Raw genomic sequence first — 17,202 nt, 5'->3', positions numbered from 1 at the left:
AACTACCTTTTACATTTGATAAGAACAGCAAGAGTGAACTCCTGCTTGCCATATTGTGATTGACATAGTCGTGGAACCTAATCAACCACGCAGAAGGAAAACCCAACCTAGCCAGAATATTCCCTCTTCATATACTGTCAGGGGTTGTCAAAGCCTAAATTTTGAGTGTGCAAAGAACTTAATTAGAAATGTGCATTAAAATGAAATGTCACAGCAAAAATCAAATCAGAAGTCTCTCTATGTGTCAAAGAGGCCTCAATCCAATTAATTTCCAAGGCAAGTTCCGTCTTTAGCCCAAAAAAGCATACAATAATGACATCAAATGTGGCACATACGAATACAAAAATACATCCAAACCTAACACCAAAGTGAGTGTAATTAACGTTTAAAGGCTGCACATTTAATACAATGCTTGTATTGTCTTACATTAATGTGTGTAGGTGGACCAAATATTTCATTTTGTTAAAATTATTGGTTACAACTTTCCTATTCGGTATGCTTGGAATTCCATGTGATTATTAAACCTCAAAATAATTTGTAAATATCACATCCCCATCCCATCCCATGAATGCCATTCAGTGGACTCACTTTCCTCCGACCATCTGTTCTCCTTTTCACCCTTCGTTCTCACTTGAAGCCAAATCAATAATAACTTTGTGTTGGAAACGGAAAGATCAGCACAATGTGAATGTGTCCAAAAAGCACACTACAAATATAAACAACACTAAATAGCCAAAGGAAAGCCACACTCATGTTGATAGAATTAGCCTAATTGCGCCTTTTGGCCCCTTTTTGACGCACACACGCAGGCATACACACTCACACAAATAAACAGTGCACCACATGGATCATCACTTGCACTCTATCGTAAATTTTTATCGGTTTACAGTATACAGGTAAGTCCAAATTTAAACTTTTGAGCCTTCAGTGCAACATGGAAGAGATATAGTGTAATAGAAAATAAGAAGGCAGAGTCCAGTCCCCAAACCTTGTCCCCATGAGACTAGAAGTACCTGAACATATACACATGTATGCATACACACAGTCACACCAACTGCAAATGTTATTATCGGGACCAACCAGTCCTTAAAATACGTCCTTGTAATCCAAAACACATATGTCACATGCACCCATGCACGCACACACTGACATGTGTGAAGGAGTCATTAAAATCCAGCTGCCTCCCATCCGAGCTCGTCCACCATTGCCAAAGGATGATGATGATGAGGATGGTGATGATGCTGTTGATGATGAAGTTGCACTGGATGCCGCTGGTCCCTTGATGACATCACAGGCTGATGTCATGCGGGTCGGGCGTGGCAGCCTGACAAGCAGCTGAGAAGGGGAATGTTTTATTGTGTGTTTGTGTGTGCGTGCGCCTCTGTGTGTGTATGCGTGTGTGTTAGGGCAGGGCGCAAGTATGCAGTGAGTCCACTGAGGCTTTGTGCACTCAATCAGATGTTTGGACGGACCCTCGCTGTTACGTTTGTGTCGTGGGAGGAAAAGACGAAGGAAGTCCAGGGGAAAAAGTTGAACATGCAGCAAAAGTTAGACTATATTCGAGTAAATGTTGCTAACAACAAAACAAGCTACTCTGGGTGGACATATAATCCATCAGAGAAATTCATTTCATTGTGTGGAGTTGCTTAATCATGACGAAATTTGAGTCTGCCACCAGCAGAGGTACTGTTTGTTGAGTCACTGTTCACTGAACTGAATACTAAATAGTAAAATTCCAAATAGTGTGTGTGTGTGCGTGGATGCGTGCGTGTAAATATAAATAGATATATAGTATATAGATATATGGATGTGTATACTGTGTATCTATCTATCCATCTATCCATCTCTCCATCTCTCTATCTCTCTATCTCACTATCTCTCTATCTCTCTATCTCTCTATCTATCTATCTATCTATCTATCTATCTATCTATCTATCTATCTATCTATCTATCTATCTATCTATCTATCTATCTATCTATCTATCTATCTATCTATCTATCTATCTATCAATATATATATATATATATATATATATACATACTACATCAGTGCTAAAGAGGTTTTCTTTCCCCCAAGCGATGTTGTAGCCATTGTCTTGTTAGCACGGTTATGCAAAACCTACTATGCAAAATTATGAAAAATCACTGTAAAAAAATGGTGGGTGAAATTTAGTCAGAAAATTGAAATACTAGGAAAGAAAAATAAGCGGCTGAAGTGAGTAAGTAAATGTTACTAATTCCACCCCCCCCCCCCATAAAAAAAAAAAAAAAAAGCTACACGTATTGTGGATGGAATCCATGACCAGGTTGGGAGACGGCCACTCTGACACCTGTGGTATTCCACTCCTTGTGTCTCCAAGACCCAAAACGTTTTGTTTGGGAGGTATGTAAAGTCACCCTGACAGCGGCAGTCTAGTATCAGACAGCAGGGGAGGCATCGTGTAGGTGGTAGAGTGGCTGTTTTTCTACCAGGATGTGCATACAATGCTCAACACATTTTTTTCAAACAAACTACCAACTCAAAATCTCTCCTCGTAAAATTTACTTTGAATTTTTGAACGGAAAAACTTTCCTCGTTTTTTTTTTTCTCAAGTAAATTTCACATTTTTTGATAGTTAGTGTAAGTGCCAATTGATCGTGGCTCAGTTCCAGGAATACACTTTTAGTTAACATATTCTCTTTCATGTCACATGATGAGCTCTTGGATAGTTTAGCCTTGGGCGAGGTATGTCCTACTGAGTGCTACCCTTAATTAACAGGGTCTTAATGGCTGAAGTCCGAAAGATGTTTCAAATTCTTCATCTTGACCCTCTTGCGATGTCACATTTGAGCATAATTCCACTTTAAGGTACAAAGGGCATCTCTTTTGCTATGCAGACAATGTAGGTCAACGGAAACTTCAGTGCCACTTCCAGACAGCAAGTCTGCAATAAAATGACGAAACACAGTAGATTCCGCAAACATGTTTTTTCCACTGTCCCGTCCCTGTAAAGGTAAGGTGCTGCTTCTGTTTCTTGGACTTTGATCAGCCTCCTTGTGGCAGTAAATTGCAGCCCGATCCTCCCACGCAGTCCATTGAACCTCAAGAGATATAGCAACGCAGACAACAAAGTTACAAAAGAAGGTGGCCGAGTGCACGTGTGACGTAGGACACGATACTGTGCCGTGCTTGCTCAGAATAGAGCGAGTAATTTACCGTCCTGTAGGAGAAAGGGCATATAGCGGCAAGTCGGACGTGGGTGAAGTCACGGCAGAAGAATGGGGAAACCTGTTTTAGGATTGCCTGTGAGTCACGAGTGGGTGAAAGCACATAAGTAGGTCATCATTAACATCACTTTATTGTCACAAGGAGTGACAAGGGGAAAAAATATGTTGTGGTACAAGTCAAGGACAAAAAGACTTTTTTACATCGCATTCTTTACGTCAGTGTTTCCCAACGTGTATTGAACTCAACTGAAGGATACTGTCAAACTAAACAAAACCAAAAGTATTACGTGTGTTTTTTTGCCCACAAGTTACACAATTGGGATGTGTTATGTTAGCATAAAATGACAAAACTAGATTGGCTATTTTAAGATCGGAATTAGGGTAGTGTCCGATTAAGTAGCTACTACCTGTTGGAATAATTAAATCACAAATTAATTTGAATACAGGTGTAGAAGTCAGGCCCAACAAGTTTGCTGTTTCAAAGAGCTGCTGTTTAAAACAGGCGGTGAGAGAACTCGGAAATAAAGGATCATTAATAGTCATCAGTAAATTATGGTAGTATTTATTTTCCTGTTTAAGTCTCTCAGGCTACATTGACACTACATGGTCCAAATAAATTAATTCCTTGCAAGCAGGACAATGCAAATATGGAGCATGGCAAAATGAATAGAGGATAAAAAAAACTGAATGAAATTTGATATCTTCGGACTGGAATCTTCCAAATGTGGATCAAAATCCGGTATGAATTTGACTTGTGCCAATGCGACTGCAGTGTAAATGCATTGGTCAGAGATAGACTTCATTGGATAGTCTATATCAATACCATTTTGACGATGACACAGTACATCGTCAGTGTACGATCAGTGACGCATACGCACGTCAGGCCAAAGATAAACATTTAGAAAACGCCTGTCGGAAATCCAAAGCACAGCAAAAGCAAGGTTGAAATATGTTATCATAGGTGTGGCCATCATTAAATCAACAAAGTAGTTTTTGATTACAACTTGTGGATTAATGTCACGGTTACCCTCATTTATGAATCAGTAAGGGGGAAGAATCAGTCCAGACTAAACAGTTTAAATAAAATGTGTGTTATTGTCTCAAAATATTCAGCTCATTTTTTTCCCTAGAGACAAAAACATTGGAGAAATTAACATTTCAAATCCTCCTACATTTGATAAAAGTCTGCATTTTCCATGAGAAAATACCCAGGTTCATAGAAACCTATTTAACAAATACCAAAAATACTAACATCTTTTTTTTTTTCCCGTCTGTGCTCACTCAGACTAACTTCAAAATGCTCAACATTCCAAACAGCACGTTTTGAAGAAGTCATCTTGTTCCACAAGAAAATTCCCACCCGATTGGGGGGAAAAAAAAAGAAAAAAAGTGTCAACGGCCAAAAATATTAGATTTAGCATTAAATCAGTATTGCGTACTTGGACCTGCAAAATAAATCCAGCCGAGATAACTAGATCGTGGGAAGCAAGCAGGTTGGGCTAGCCTGCCGACTGCGACTACGTTAGGTTACATAATTTGGATTTTCTTTTCCCTGCCGCGATGACGCAATCGCAAACATGGCCTCGCAAACCCCACAAGTTAGCTTTATAGACGTGTAATTGACTTTTATAAGCCTCCGCTTTAGGAGCCCAGCGTCAAAGAAAGAAAAATAACTGCCAGTATTGGCGCAGATCAGTAAAACAACGCTGGGCAGCACAATGGTAAAATGTTTATATGAAAGTGAGACAGTCTCGCCTGCAGTGTGAGTCTGCGCAGATTTAAACTTGTATGTTTTTCTCGAATCTCATGTGCGCCTTCAGAAAAATCAAAAAAATATGTTATAGTAAACGGACTGATTTGCTGATACAGTTCAGACTGTGTATTTGAGAGATGATGGTGGTGCTTCCCATTGTTTGGACTACTCCTGCAATGAACCCAGGAGAATGAATCCAGATTATGGTCTATGAACCGATACTGTGCTGGCTTGTAAAGTAAAGGAAAATAATATGCGAAAAAAGGGGCGAAGGCTCAGGCACTCCCTCCATGGCCACCAGGTCCTAAATCCCCCCCAGGTATCAATATTGCTGTCTACTTATTGTATAACTATACAGTTAGATCAAGTCGTCCATTATTTATTAACTCTTTTTTTGTAAACCACTGAACTGCACTTTCAGTTTTGGTGAGCTCAGAGAAATGTCTGCAAAAACAGCATTTTGCACTCTGAAGGTCAAGCACCTGCATGAAGTAACGGCTACCAAAACATCAATTTGAGACTAAAGGGGGGGTGCTCCGCCTGTGCTCACTTGAAACTGAAAATGACAGACTTTTAGGCCAGGCGGCGCTGTTTGATCCTGTGCCAGATGCTAATTAATTTGCATCCCTTGCCATTCGCACGTCAAAATTTTTGGCAATGGCCACCACATCCCGCTGTGGCTGAATAGATGGTGTGCTGTCTGGTGGTTCGGTACTCGAAGGAGTCGGGGACCTTAACAAGGGCACACATACTGTACTTGGGAGACATTTTGAAGAGTAAATGGTGGAATGCGACGAGGGCAAGATTCAGATATTAAGTATGTCACTGTTTGATGATGTCTAAACCCAACTTCCTGTTACAGTAATTATCTTTTTATGGCCAGACTGAGCCACCCCTTTGCCTCGGGCAGACGAACAAGAAGTGCTTGCCAGTCACCTGTTAGACAGCAGACAACAATAGATGGGAGAGGGCAGAGCTCTTTGAGGAATGTTTCAATGTCACAACAACAAGGCCAATCAAAAGAGGAGAAAGCAAAACACTACATTTACTTTCACTTCCTTTTGTTAGATTCTCTTGAAACAACAAAAGGGGATTTCATTGTGAAGTGTACGTTTAGGTAACTATTGGACTGACATTTTTCTTGGGCCTAAAAGTAAATACTCTAAATTTCCTTGAAATACGTTCTTGGATTCGCTGATTTCTAGATCCATAGTAAGTACCTGTCTGGTGTCTGAAATCAGTGCCCAAAGAAAAATCCTTATGGATTGAGCTTTCTTTTTTTTTTTTTTTGCTCCAACCAGGGAACAATCAATGTTCATGGACTCTCAAGGAAGTTCTGCTAAGGCCTGAAAAGACTCCCTGGTCTCTCCATTGCTTTACGTGAAAAATAACCTTTGTTCAAAAACGCTCTGAAGCGCTGCTACAAGATGCACGATTCAGTCGCGGTCAAGAGGCTAAAATAAACCAAGTGGTAGCGTTCTTATCCGTCGCTCCCTTCCCTTTTGCTTTCCTTCCTGCTAATTCAGATCCAAGCTGCGACCTGTCTAAACAGTCGCCCTGCCCTCCCTTGCGAAAGAAGGACGGGTAGATGTGTCTGTCCTCGGCGTTTCCTCGCCAACCGGGGAACTGGGTTACATAATATCAGGTTGAAGGGGACGCCGCCCCCTCCGAGGTCACCCGTCTCCCGCCTCAATAAGCGACGTGAGCCGACCGGGCTCAATCTCCAGCCGGCTCCTCCCTTCCTGAGTGCATCCTGTGATACGGGGTGAAAGTAGGTTAACATTTTGGGCCTGGGACGTGTATATAACAAAAGCAGGTTTCCATTAAAGTTACAAAAGTTGCTTTTTGAACCAAATTCAAATGTTTAGGTTCAGGGGGAACAAGCCTCTCTTGACCTATTTTGAGGCTCACATGAAAAAGTACAACCTGCAGACAGTCTTAATCCACAAAAGCTGCCTCTATCCCTAGACACTTTTCCCTCTGTTGGAATGGGTGCCAGCAATTACCAAAGACATAAACTCTATCTTTGTGCTTATCACTCATCGGTGAACCCACAACAGGAAATGGTCGTATAATGAGCACACTGGCCCGGTACGCCGCGTAGCGAGTCAATTAGACGCCGCTGACCATGATGATTACACTCCAGTGTGTATTTTAGAAGCGGACCTTTACGCGGCGGGTACACAACGTTGCTTTGAGAAGCGACTAAAGGTGCACTTTTCTTCTTTTTTTGTCACTGTGGCGCTTTTACAAGTTGATCTGATTATCCGGGCTAGCATCATGAAGTCCTGACCATGTTTTGGTGACGTTCATGGAACGAGTGGCACAGGAACACAGCGATAGACATCTAATGGGCCCAGAAAATGACAAATGCTAATTTTAATGTTTCAAGAGACGTGTAAGAAAATGAAAATGCTAAAAGAGCATTTTGTTAGCCAAGCAGATTTTCAGTTCGTTTTTTTTAAATGTGTTGAGCAGATATCTATTAGCATAAAGTGCATTTTCAGAATGAACCTTCATATTTTTAAATCTTCCCCTACTTTAATAATTTGTAAAATTATGTCATTTTGGAGGGGTTCATAAAAAGTTTAAAATCATATTCACATGCAGAGAACTTGTTCACACCATGCAATAAAAGACCGATAAAAAAAAAAACTTAGATCCCTCTAAAGGTCTATTTATCTATTAGCAAAAGGCGTTCAAATGGACTCAGCAGGTTAATCTCTTAATGATCGTCTGACATTCTTACCATCTTTTGACACCTTATTTCTGTTTTCATACAGAATATTATCAAATAAAAAGTCACTTTTAACTTTTAGTGTATGGCCGTCATATGAATAATTGTGGGCTATATTTTCAAGTCTGTTGCTTTATATGTATGAGTTTAATGTTTAAGTGGAGCATTTTTATATTGAATTTTTATTGGGCTTGGCCATATTTGCAGAACCATAAAAGCTCAAAAGAGTTTTTTCACACAAGGGTCCGAGAATGAAATAACTCGGAAAAAGCATGAAACGCACTTCCTCGTTTTGACTTTTTTCCCCGTGAAATGTTTTTTTAAGCAACGTGGGCTACAATAATTTACAGTCACCCAAAATTATTCATAGGCTGGCCACATTTTGAAATGGAGTGCATATTTATGGGGGGGCTGTTGGATGTGCGGCTCGTACTGCTGGAAATGACACGTAAAAGTGTAAAAGACTAAGTCGTAGCGGTGACATTTTCATCGTTTTAAACTGTTTGACTATTAAAGAGTCAAACAGAGAGCTTCCCGGCTGTGAGGCAGACTACACTGCCTTCATTGAACCCTGTACCTCAGAACTCTGAGCTAGACATGGACCACATTCGATTTGGGTTCCACAGTCAGATTTAGAATGCTCTGTAGTGCTGGCATGGCTGCAGTGTGACGTTATAATGGAGCTAACACCCTACTTGCAGGCTTAATAAGGCTTCAGGGCTGACATAATACTACAGAGACCCAAACACTCAAGTGGCCCTTCAACGAACACCCGAGGACCAAATTATTCGTCTTTCTCTTTCCAACACATGCTTCTCTTTGGGCCAATGTGCCAATCTTGTTCAAAACTTAATGTGAGGCAAAAGTTATAGTGAGCCAAGGTTTACGGCAGCCTGGCGGCGCGGTGACAATAAACACGCAAGCGGCATCATAATGGCACGAGCAATGGAATACTACTCCGGTTTGCTTACGCACACATCACAATGACTCACACAGGGAGGGGAGGGTGCACCCCCTTACACACACACACGCACGGGCTCTCCCGCCCTTCTGCAACTTTGCGGTGACGCATTAAAATAAAATAGGCGAGGAAGAAGAAGAAGAAAAAAAAGAAGTTTGACAGGCAGTTACACAAGCCGGATCCAAGCGTGGGATGCATGTGTAAAGTTTCTTTAGATAGATCTGATTAAATGGGCCGAAGAATCGCTCAGTGTATTTAGCAATACAGCATAACCTCTGAGATTGCAATGATGTTTTAGCCCTGGTTATTCCCATGGGAAGTTGTGGAAATAGAAATAATCCGTCACAGGGTGAAACTGTTACCGTCAAAAAGTTAAGCAACTTTTGTGTAAAAATGATGAAACCACTGGTTCGAGTCAAAACAATAAAATGACATTTTGGGGTGTGATTTTTCCCATACAAGTTTGAAAAAAATCTTTGATTGCCGTGAAATCGCTGTATTTGTCTTTTGACTGTCTTGACTCTACCACAATGCCTGCATTTAGCTTGCCAAAGCCAAAATACTTTGTAGATGACCTCAAATACAGATAATATAGAAGAAAAAAAATACAGAATTGTAACATTTGACAGACTAATACAAACAAGCGATTTATATTCAAATAAATAGAATTTAAAACAATCTAATTTTGCTGGCATTACAGTATCCACCAATGTGTTTTACTTGTCTTCAATAAAAAAATCCCTGAAGAGCCCGTTCAAAGGGAAGTACGTTCCAAGAGCAATGGTCTGCAAGGCCTTTTGTTTTTAATCTTGTGTGAGGGACATTAAGGCATTGAGTTAAAAGGCGGTCAGTTGACCTCTCTGACCTAGCAAGACAATAAAATGACACCAAATGCGGAAATGACTGTAAAATGTAGCATTGGATCCTAAAACAGAGCCAATGCAAGGACAACAGGCATCCTGAACTAATTGAACATTGTGTAATAAAGTTTTGATTTGAATGAAAAATGTCTATCACAACAGGATGTGTGAAAAAGTCTCAAGGCCTCATACATAAAAAGTAAACAAAACATCCACCATTTTGATTTGAAGCAGCTTTTTAAGACGAACTCCAGGGCTCGTACTTGATGAAGTCCTATTGGGAATAAAGCAAATGAGGCCCAGTTGGAAGCAGTTGTACAAGACAGATGGGCAACGCTTAATTGTGGCGCTTTCTTTGCCTACACCACCAAATGTGGGCGCATGTATGGCGTCAAAGTTCTAGGATTCTCGGAAAGTTAGAAAAATAAACCTGTGGCGCCAATTTTAATGAATGACACAAAACTTGCTCACCGTGTTGGTCATAACAGAACAGAGGACCCCAAGACATATTGAACAAGGAAGTTTACTATTTTTATTTGAAGCAGAAAATTTGGGATGAATTCGAAAACTTTCATCCAGTCAATCAAAAGCAGGTACCTTTAGATAATTCAGTTTTGCCTGGATTTCCAAATGTGGGCGCAGCACAAGTTAGATGATTAGTTTGAGGATTCTTGTTAAAAAGTTTTAAAAAATTAGTCTCCCCAACACCTCTTTCACTGATGGACACGAAATTGGGTGGCCATACCTATCATAACAGGACGCATAAAAAAAGTCTTCAGGACCCATGCCCAAAATTATATCATGTCAAAGTTTGATGATCATTTTGACGATTCGCCAGGAAAAAAATGCTGCTCGCAGTTTTAATTATCATTATTATTATGTATTTTTGAATCCATCATGAGCTGAAAGGGTTTGACGTATTAAGCTGATTTTTTTTCCTTCTAAAAATAACCTTGGAAGGTATTTGAAGCGGTTCATACGTAGGATGTGGTACAACACAGGTGATGGAAATGACGCTTCATTCGCACATGCTTGTTTGCATTGCCAAAACTCCTGAAGTCCATCACGACAAAACAAGCCCAAAGACGCTCATTATGCCCAAATAAAAGGCAGCCATGAATAAAAGCCTCCATTGATAGCGCGTCCGGTACTTTAAATAGTCGCCTTCGTTTTTTTTCTTACTCCGAACGCAGTGACAGCGTCATTCGTAGGGTCCAACACAAACAACAAGTTGTATTTTTCCCCTCGTGGCACACACACAGAGCCAGAGTGTTTTTACGCTAACACACCGGCTAGCACACATCTCCACGTCGTCACTTTTTCCTCCCCGAAGACGTCGAACGAAGACGTGAGCTTGCATACGTCCGAGTGCGACGGGGTCACGTCGTCATGTACGTCATTTAAAAGTCAGGTGCATAGATTTTTTTTTTTAATAGTAACATGAGAAAACATTGGATGTGTTCCGTTGTAATTATCCTCATTTACGTGTCACTCAAACTGAAACCGTAATTGGTGTTAAAAAAAATAAATCTTTTACAAGTAGAAGTTACAGTGAAGCAGCACAGTGATGATGCAAAGAGATGATAGTTTGCGAGCTCATTGCAAAATCACAACTTAAAATCAGTGCAACAGTCAGTAATAGGCAACTATACTCGTCCTCGTTTTTGTCTAGAATATTTGTTCCAACACTTAACTAATGTCAGAGCTAACGTAACGTAGTAATTTTGTATGAACTTTGCTGTGGCACTGAAAAACATAATAACTAAAAGACAAAATTGCTTCAATACTAGCATCATATCTAACATAACTATTAAGGGTACATACAGTATATACATATATATATACATATATACATACATTACAAACAACCATTCACACCTACGGACAATTTCAATTCGTGAATGAATCTACCAGGCATGTTTTTTAGAACGTAGGAGGAAGCAGAGTACCTGGAAAACCCCTAGAAAAACTCGGATTCAAGCCCAGAACCTGAGTCTAACGTGCTAGCTGTGAGATACTATGCTGCTACATGTACAGTATTTAGCATGTTGTTGTCATAACACAATAACAACAACAATACAATAACACGTCGGCTGTCCTGTAATCGCTCTGATTTTGATTTCGACAGCATGCTATAGCCACTCCGGTGTGATGCAACAGAGCAATAAAGTTAATATGACTGAATGTCTACGAATCAGTCATATTTATTAATAAAACAGTCCACGCACAAGTTAAATATTTCTCTTACACTTCACTTACTGATGTCACATGCTTGTTGCATCAGTTTCCGTGATCTGAATAACAATGACTAACGTCTCCAATTCTAGAGTGAATAATAAAAAATAATTTTACATCTTCCAAGGGTTGTCATGACCTTCATGTTAAAGATGAATTGTATTTTTATTTTATTTTTTTAGTCGATGGCCAACTCTGGTAACGGTTGCCATGGGTTTGTCGTGTTTTATGAACATTTATGAGCGAGGAGATTTCTACTGTAATTCACTGCTGCATTACACTTATACTGATTTGTGCTTGGCTTCCATCTGTTTGTCTTTTGACGGTATTTACATATTCAGTGCTAATGATTTCCATGTGATCTTTTAATTTATTTTATACTCTAAAGTCAGTAGCGATAGTTTGACATTTTTAATATGAAAGTTCAAAATTAAAAGATTGATGATTTGTTGTTAGCTTAGCCTAGCATCAACATTGCAAAACATGGCAACCGTAGCAAAAGCCGTCAAAGCCTTTGAACACGTTCAAATGCAGTTTTCCAAATTAGCCATGACATCGCTGGCGAGTTTTTCGAGCAGTTTTGGTTTGTTTGTGGTCTGCAGCCGCCGCGCCAAACGCTAAGCTAAGCAATCCCGAGTCCCTGGCTAGCGTTGGAAGATTTAGCATGCAAATATAAGAGAGATGTCATGTCAAATTTCCCGAAGGCGCTGGTAGCCAGCCACAAGGCAGCGCATCAGATGCACCGCTATGACCCATCTTTAATTTATTATCAGGGTTTTCGCTGCCGCTGCTAACTGCTACCCACTAACCACCTTGGCCCATTCGCCAAACTGAAGTTTAAAAATGAAACCCTGCTCAAAGTAGATTTCTAATTAGACTAGAATCTCGGGCTGGCAATTAATCGATTTTAAATTGGGTTTATTAGTGGGGAGCCTGGACGATGGATTTTAGTAATTTCCGTAGTTCAAAGCACATCCGCTGATGATTAGAACTTCACTAAAAACATAGCCGCGAGCAATTTTATAGTCAGAATTGCCAAATTTGTGTCTTGTCTTTGTATTTAGGGAATTTCCCAACCCCTTAAGCCACTATTTTCAACAAAGTCAATAATGACAATGATATTGTTTCACTATTATGACCAGAAAGGAGCACAGTGGAAGGCAATCAAAAAATCGGTTGCGCTGAACATTTCCAAAGATAATGGCCTTTTACAGGTTGCAAGAGTGACATGTTAGTCATCTTGACTCAGAACGCTGCATGAGAAAAGAACGTGAATATTTAAAATTTTAATTTATACATTTGCTTTGTTTTGTTAAAAGGGAAAACCCATTTTCACATTAGTAAAGAAATCAAATGTTTGATTATATCTGTGAACATTGATTTAAGATAAAACTGTAGGAAAATTTAGTTAAGCGATAAAAAGCTTGTTTGACATTCGGTGAAATAAAGTAAATCCCAGAAGGAAACCAAAAATCTTATTTCTTTTAATGATGTCGTATTTTTTTCAATAAGCAAGGAAAATATTAATTAAAATCAGGATTAAGATTTCTGTTAAAAATAATTGATTCCATGGTGATCAGGATGCCTAACATTGTAATATATTTTCTCATTAGCTTCACATTTTTAGACGACTCTTGGAAAAGTATCAAATGATTATAAGTGGTATAGGTTGCGCCAGAAAGGTCTTTTACGACATTGTATTCCATGTTTAAGTATTTCTTTGAGCCAAAACTCTGCGACACCACGATTGAGTTCACTAACTGGTGGCCCATCTGGTTTGAATAACCCCCAAAACCCCCCTAAAACTCCCTATCCTCCTCCTCCGCATGATGTCAATAATACGTCAAAGCGGAGAGGCAATCACTTAAATTGAGCCTGTCAAGCGATTGCCTTTTGCTCAACGTTCCAGCGGGGACCATCCGCCTGAGATAATTTGTAGTTTGATTAAGGTTACCGCAAAATGCCATGTCCTATTACGTACAAAGTGAGCTCGCTAGCCCATTACTGAAGGTATACTGTACTGTAATAAATATGGAACGGGGGAATGAAAAGTGAAGATTTAGACGTCAGATTTATGTGAAAACGTTAATCTTTATACCTTAGTGGTTGGAAGAAATATTGTTGATGTTTCGGCTCTCTTATTTACCGTCGGATTTATTGCAAGGTCTAAAGTGTAGATCTTTCTGCTGCATCAACACATTTAAGGAGACAGTATTTATTTCTGCCATTTTTTTTAACCATTTAAAGCAGGTCCCTGGTGCCTTAAAAATATCCGTTTGACATGCTTTGGTCCAAATAACCAAACGTGAAAAAATTAGAGTGCAGTACACTTTACCTATACTCTAAACAGTCCTGTTGAAATCACTCTTTCAGGGCGCTCTGTGCCAAGCAAACTTTAACCCCCCTTAACTTCAGCGTGTGCACTTAGGGAGTAGCTAATAGTTGCAAATTTGGGGTTTTAATGTTTTAAGCCAGAATTGCAATTTTACATTAAACTGTAGAGTGCATTCAAATCTCACGAGGCAGTTAAAAATAATATATAGCATATTTAAGACAGTCGAGGATAATCACGCTTTTGCTGACTTTAATTAGAAGAGGGAAAATGCTCAAATCCGGCGCAGTTATCAGCATGCACTGCAAATTTTCTGGCTTGGATGACTTGGTTATGTAATTTCACACTTAATGGGCGGGCAGTCACTCCAGGGACTCAATTATTTGTATACAAGCAATTAGGAAGTCAAATTTTCATAACATGTTCCCATTACGTACCCACATTTTCTGTTGTTATTGTCCACGTGCCACCTCATCCCCAAGAGTGGTCGCCCTCAATTTGCCGGCACGTTTCCAGACAAACCTGGAACAAAATGGGAATACATGAAAAAGGTCACACATTCCCAAGTTCTCCCAACGGGAAAACAGGCAAGTCCACCGCGCCTGCTCTGGAACGTGCAGGGCCTCGTACGCAGGCCGCAATCTGACAACAATTACCACATGAATGTCAGCATATCATAATGCCACTTGGAGATGGTCCGCAGATGATTTGGAGCTGGAAAAACTATCCAGAATTCCAACGTCTCCGATCAATCAAGTCAAAACGTAACAGCAGAGCTGCATCGGGAATACGTCGACACCTGATCAGCCCGCCTCTGGATCTGGGAATTGTGATCTCTTGCAGAAGCACAACTTGAATCCTCGTATGTTTCCATAGGAACCTTGCTAACGTCATAAAGCTGTGGTTTCGCTTTACTGGCAAGCTTTAACATCGCTTGTTTTTTTCAAATTGGATTGTTCATATGTAGCTCTGGAGGAAACTTTTTTTTTAATGGAAGCATGCATGCTGGCCCCGGGAAGAATAATGGCAACATTTAACGAACGATAACCGCTTTGCTGGCTTCAGGCGCCGCTCGGATTGAGTTGCCGGATAGCCAAGTCACATGGCTGGATATGTTGAGAGGCCTCATGTGATTGTCTCGTTTTCTGTTTTTGTCGTTAGCCGATGACTTGAATTGGCGAGGGAAGCCATTAATGAGCTTGTAAAGGGTCGTTAATTTAGGGGACCCTCAATTTAAGCCGAGGTTTTATTCCGGCGCCTTGATTTATGTTTGGTTCGTTTCCTCTCTGGCTATCGTTCTATTTCACTTCACAATCAAGGAGCTCGGGGCTCGGTTGTTGATAACGTACAAAAATCTTGAAGAGGTCTAACATCAACTATTGTCGTTCCTCGCAATTTCCTCATCAGATCATGGAGGAAAAAAATACTTGCTCTTCACACATCTCACACCACAAGATAATCACTCAGGGTAATCTTTTAGAGAGATCCAATAATTGAATACTTATTGAGCTTGATTGGAGGGTGAGAAAATCTAAAGGTCAGGCTAATTAGTGGTATGCGTGTAAGCCACTGAAGAAAGTTTATTTCTGTAACTGTAACGTCAATGCAGAACTACGCCCAGAATGGCGCGAACCAGCCAACCTGATGTTTATCTACACTCACATAGTTTATCCAAACATTTTTGCACTTTTTGTGTCAAAACAGATGCTGACTTGGAAAAAAAATATCATCCAAAATTTTTTTTTTTTAGATCTTCCTGAGTTCTGTCGAGGCTTTGCTGCAAAAAGCATAGATCTGAAGTAAAGAATTGAATTCCCTCATGAGGAAAGAATCACGTTCATTAAAATCTTTAGATGTGGAGGTGGCTGGAAAGCGGCCAGAAAACCAAAGGTGTCAAATCCAGGTTCTAAAACCAAACTGGCAAGGTTTCTAACTTTCTCGACCTGGATTTGACACCTCTGCAGAAAACCCACACAACCACGGGAGCAACAGCCACACAAGAAGGCCCAAGCCAAAATTCTAACCTGTGACCTCTCAGCTGTGGAGCACATGTATGTGCTAACCATTGCCACAACTATGTTTATATGACCTAAAACATCGGCTGTACAGTTTATAAAGCTTAAATGACAGTTGGAGCCTGGAAGAAATGTATTCGCTTGACATTACTTCCTACGGGACCAATTGTTTCATAATTAGAACAACTTGGAAGTCAGCCAGTGTGGCAAAAAAAACAAGTTGGAAAAAGAACATATTTCATCGTTATTATCATTACTATTGCAGCACATTTCAACTTGAGCGTCCACAGATTTAGAGAAATCTCCCTGGCCGATTGCACTTTGTTTCATCATCACTGGCCTGAAAAACATGTTAATCGGGCCCAAATGTGATTCGTCAATCCCAGCGCACCTTGAGATGAGTGTCGTAGCACCGCCGAGGAACGGGAAGTACTCTCACTTACAAGTGAAGGTTAAAGCAGGCTGGAAGTCGTAGAAAAATCAATTCTGCGACTTCCGTGAGCCTTGATGCCGTCCAAGTTGAATCAATAAGGTGAGCTCATGGGAAGTCCCTGACTCTCCCACGTCCGACAGACAGCGTTTGCCTCGCTGGAGTCGCGGGGGCTTTGCTTTTTAGAGGCTTCTAATCCTGGCCACATCCCCTCCCACCCACCCACCATCATCACCACTGTCTCCACACACCCCCGCTGTCTGCTGATGTACCCTCATTCCCTCGATGATGCATCGCAAACATGCCCGGTGAGAGAGTCCAAGCCTGCATAAACTTTCTCCTCCTGCTGCCTGGCCTGTGTCATGTGACCAGGAAGTGCTGCTCCCCCTTCATTTCCCCTCCTGGCAGAGAGGAAACATTAATGTAGCAGAGAAAGGGATTGGAGAGGGGGAGGGCGGCGCTGGGATCCGTGACGTCCGCAGTTAAAAATAACCGGCATATTTAAGACAGACGAGGAATCCCGGAGCAGGCAGAGGCCGGACAGCCGGCGGCCCGGCGGGAGCTCCTTCGCCCTGCGACGTCCTGTAATGCCAACGGAAGCCACAGCGCTTAGTCAGTTAGACGTGACAGCACCTTGTGGTCCACCATAAACCTCGTTCATATGGCTCACAC

At 40.8% G+C, this 17,202-nt stretch overlaps 1 protein-coding gene and 1 long non-coding RNA gene across 5 annotated transcripts in view; one reads left to right on the top strand and one right to left on the bottom strand.

Moving 5' to 3' along the window:
* The window catches only part of klf4 (Kruppel like factor 4), a 49,640-nt gene that overhangs the window by 22,795 nt on the left and 9,643 nt on the right, over positions 1-17,202 (top strand). The window lies entirely within an intron of this gene.
* Positions 2,272-16,877, bottom strand: LOC148389863 (uncharacterized). Of its 3 annotated transcripts, none has more exons than XR_015861532.1 (3): positions 16,492-16,877; positions 14,523-14,607; positions 2,272-6,713 (listed from the first exon to the last, which is right to left on the bottom strand). It is a non-coding gene; the product is annotated as an uncharacterized LOC148389863 (long non-coding RNA). The 3 variants fall into 3 exon arrangements; XR_015861534.1 differs by having other exon boundaries at positions 14,527-14,607; XR_015861533.1 differs by having other exon boundaries at positions 16,544-16,877.

The sequence above is a fragment of the Syngnathus floridae genome, chromosome 12 (genome assembly GCF_059516105.1).
Source record: "Syngnathus floridae isolate MCC-2025c chromosome 12, RoL_Sflo_1.0, whole genome shotgun sequence".
NCBI classification, from domain to species: domain Eukaryota; kingdom Metazoa; phylum Chordata; class Actinopteri; order Syngnathiformes; family Syngnathidae; genus Syngnathus; species Syngnathus floridae.
This window is presented reverse-complemented; position numbering and strand designations above follow the sequence as displayed.